The following is a 4,214-nucleotide window of genomic DNA, read 5'->3' as shown; positions in this document are numbered from 1 at the left end:
GTGTCTCAACTGTAATTTAAAAAATATACTTGATATAGATATAGATATATTGCTGATATCTATTATTACAGGTCCAGAATTAGGTGCCACTAAGACAGGATCTCATCATAGCAGTGGCAGCAAAAGTGGTCAAGGATCATCCTAGAAGGGACAGCTTGGCACTTCTCCATGGAGAGGAGCCCAGCAGCAGCCTTGGCCATGCCTACTTCCCACAGGACATAGATGAAAACAGGGGCATGAAGAGGCTGTGGTGGTGCCTAAAGCCTGTATGGGAATGTGAAAGTCTGATTTGAAGACTGAACCACATTCTTTCCAGTATCAACAGTTTTTCTTCCTTTATGATCAATGTGATGCACAGGAGCTGCTTTAGGAGCAAATGCTATATCCAGAAGCATGTATTATATGATTTTTATATGAGTCTGGGATTGTCTATGAGCATCAATATTTTTATTAGAGAAAACTTCATTTTGAAATAAAACTAACAAAAACAAGTTCTCCTGCAACTTACTAGAAGAGGATCTATGAAAGCAGATCAACATGGCCATGCAAATCTTTTTGTTTTGTTTTGTTTTTATTTTGAAAATATTTTTGAGTACATATATAATGTAACACAATGTTACATTAGTTTCAGGTGTACAACACAGTGATTCAACAAGTTTATACATTATGTATGCTCACCACATTCGGGCCACCATCCATGGGGTACAATGCTATTACAGTATCACTGACTATAAAGAAAGGTTGTGGGCTGGACTGCTCTCAATGGGAGCTAGTGAGATTGCCAACTGGGCTGCTTATGCATTTGAGCCAGTCACCTTAGGGCCTCCATTAGGAACTCTTGTTGTCCTTGTTAAGATCTACAGTTACGGTCACTCATGCTCCAAACGAAGAGGGCACAGAGATATTAAATAATGTCTCGCAAACAAGGTGATCCATATTTTGGGGTTTCTGCAATACTTGTCATTGTAGTATTCTTATTAATCTTTGTGTTAGAACCTCACCATGGAAACTAATATTCTTGTTACATAACCATCTACTCTGTAAATGGAGTGCCTTCAGTCAGCTATGTTAAAGGCCTAGTCATTGCTTTAAAGAATACTCTTCTGGAAAGCCTCAGCTGAGACATACCTTGGCCTGGATTCTGCTGCTAAACCTTATAATCTATGAAGGCACACAGATTATCTAAACAGGGCCCTGAACATACTGAACCCTTCTACACAGTGACCCCAAATGGTTTAAGTATTCTTTTTAGTGTCAGTTTTAACTTGCTCAGCTCTTCTTTTTAAAGAGGGGCAAGATATGCCTGTTAATGAGATCACTGGTACCTTGAGTGCCTTCCTTAAAATCATTGTGGGGATGCCAAGATTGCATGCCTTTAAACATATCCATTTAGTCTAGCAAGATGCCATGTCTTTCTGATAAGATGAAAAAATAATGAATATAATATTTCTAATATCCCTAATATTTTCAACAGCAATGAATAAAGTTTAACTTGGAAAACTGAACAGCTAACTAACTGGTGGCAGTATGTCCCAAAGAAATGGAAATCTAACAGTTTTTTGAGAAACAAATTTAATTAAAACATTATTCTGTAATTCTGCTACAAAATGAGTTTGAATTTCGGAACAGATCTGAAAGTAACATTGTTCTCTTAAATAATATTCTCTAGAGAAAAACCATTTTTTAAACTTTTTTTTTTAAAGATTTTATTTATTTATTCATGAGAGAGAGAGGCAGAGGGAGAAGCAGGCTCCCAAGGAGCAGGGAGCCCGATGCGGGACTCGATCCCAGGACCCTGGGATCATGACCTGAGCTGAAGGCAGATGCTTAACCATCTGAGCCACCCAGGTGCCCTAGAGAAAAACCATTTTTAAGATTTCCGTAATTTGGATCAAGAAAAATTAATTTTCTTATTTTTAAATTATGGCCGTTAACGGAAATGACCTTAGAATGTGGCTGGCTTCTATTTTTATTAACATGGTATTATTGTGTATGTATCTTAGGCCTTGATTTCTCCATGAAGAACTAATGTATTAATTTCAAACGTAAAAAAAAATAAAATCTTATTTCTTTATTGTCAAAGCTAAAAAGACATGTCCTTGTACCAGGATACTGGTAAAGCAACCTACTAGTCAAATAAGAGTAGAATTTTTTTCAAAATAGTTATAAATATTTGTTTGGGGAAATTAATTTGTGGGGATTTTGAAAACAGGCTGATATGATGTGGAACCAGATCTGGTAGACAGAATAGATTATAAAGTTTGTAATAACATTTTGGGTGATTTATAACTATAGTGAAGAGATCAATTTTCCTTCTGGCTCAGACATGACTCTACTAAAGAGAAATTCTGAAAATGTTTGGAGAAAGGGCCGTACCAGCAGAAGACACAAAATGTGTGTCCTTATGCATGACTGCCCAGATGTTTACAAATAATCAATTCAAGAACAGAATGGGAAAGGTCATGTTTAAAATCTCTGATGTTTACTATATCTGATTATCAAAGTTGAGAAGTTTTATTTTTTAAGAAAATAAAAACACCTTTTTTCTTTTTTGCAGACAATACCAGAGTTAAATTATTCTAAGTTCATATCTTAGGCAAATAATCTTAAGTGCTTTTTATTTTCCAGGTTTAAAAAAATTTATATCCCACACACCCAACATTCCTTTCTATGCCTAAGAGATTAATTTCTCACCACTCTGGGTGATCTCAGCAAAGTTATTCCAGGGTTAATCTAAAATTTTAATGGCAGCAATATATGATATGGGAACACTGGTATATACAGGCTACAATTAAGAACTATTTTCTTTATACACAAGTAACTGAGCTGTCCATTAAAAACTTTAAAAAAGCATGGAAATTTGAAAAAGTCTTTGATTTAAAAGAAGTTGATGTCCTCATTATTAGTACATTATTTGACATCAAAAGAAACTCTGAATATATCCATTTTTACAACTTTATTGTGTAAGCTGCATATACTTAAGTATATAATTTAATAAATGTTGTCAAAAGTAAACATCCACGAAATCATCATCACAATCAGTATAATGAACACAATCATCACTCCCAAGTTTCCTCAGGTCCATTTATAATTCCTCCCTCCTCAGACAACCCACTAACTTGCTTTCAGTCATGACAGTTCTGTTTATAAAGGATTTTATAGAAAGGGATCTCTACTCTTTCATCTGGCTTCTTTCAGTTAGTATAATTATTTTGAGATTCATCCATGTTATTGCATGTATCAATATTTTATCCCTTTTTATTACAGATAATTCTATTTTTTCCAATTTATTTCAGATATTTATTATGTTGATGTATGTTCCCTCTAAACCTACTTTGTTGTGGGTTTTTATCATGAAATGTACTTTGTCAGATTTTTTTCTGCATCTATTGAAATGATCATATAGTTTTTTTTTACCTTAAACTTTTATGAGAATTTAACAAGGCCTTTACTTCATTTACTTTTAGCTATTCCATAAATACTGGAAGAGAAATTACACTTTGTAATGAAACTTAGAAAAATTTCATTTTTCCATAAAGCAAACTTATAAATCTTTCCCTTTGGCTCCTTCTTCCAATCCTCCTTCACTGTGCTGAAGAGCTATTGAGTTCTTCCAGATTTTTGGTTAGGCAGGTGGTTTCCAAGCTGACTGGGCTTTCCAGGTAGGTAGTTCCTGCACAGGGTTTTCCAGTCACTGGGTCTATAACCTGTCCAACTTTGAAAATGATCTCGGCCAGTTCATTTTTCACGTGCTTTGTTCGTGGAACAGGTAGAGCTTTGAGAAGCACAATATCCCCAACTGTGCACTGCTGAAGAGCATTGTGAGCAGAGTAGGTTTCATGCTTATTAAAATACTTTAATAAATAAGGATCCAAAACAAGCCTGGTCACTCTCACTTTAGCTGTTTTTTTGCATTGCTGTTCCAATCACCTTCCCCACAATCCATTTGGCAGGGACGGATGAATGAACTACTGACATTATGTGGCTTTGGTCACCTCGCCTCCAGGTTCTCACGGGGGTGGCGTCTTGCTCCTCCAAATTCACCCACTGCAACTGCAGGGCTCGACCCATGCTCACCCTCCAGCTCTGTTTTCCTGGCGCATGTAGTCCGGATTGATCATATAGTTTTTATCCTTTCTCTTATTGATGTGATACATCATACTGATTGATTTGTGACTATCGAACCACCCTTGCATACTGGGAATAAATCCTAC

General features: G+C 35.9%; 2 pseudogenes; one reads left to right on the top strand and one right to left on the bottom strand.

Moving 5' to 3' along the window:
* Nucleotides 1–350: 350 nt before the first annotated feature.
* Nucleotides 351–1,563, top strand: LOC113911108 (annotated as a pseudogene).
* Nucleotides 1,564–3,584: 2,021 nt separating this feature from the next.
* Nucleotides 3,585–3,978, bottom strand: LOC113911981 (annotated as a pseudogene).
* Between the last annotated feature and the right edge of the window lie 236 nt (nt 3,979–4,214).

Source organism: Zalophus californianus, chromosome 12, assembly GCF_009762305.2.
Source record: "Zalophus californianus isolate mZalCal1 chromosome 12, mZalCal1.pri.v2, whole genome shotgun sequence".
Classification (NCBI taxonomy): domain Eukaryota; kingdom Metazoa; phylum Chordata; class Mammalia; order Carnivora; family Otariidae; genus Zalophus; species Zalophus californianus.
This window is presented reverse-complemented; position numbering and strand designations above follow the sequence as displayed.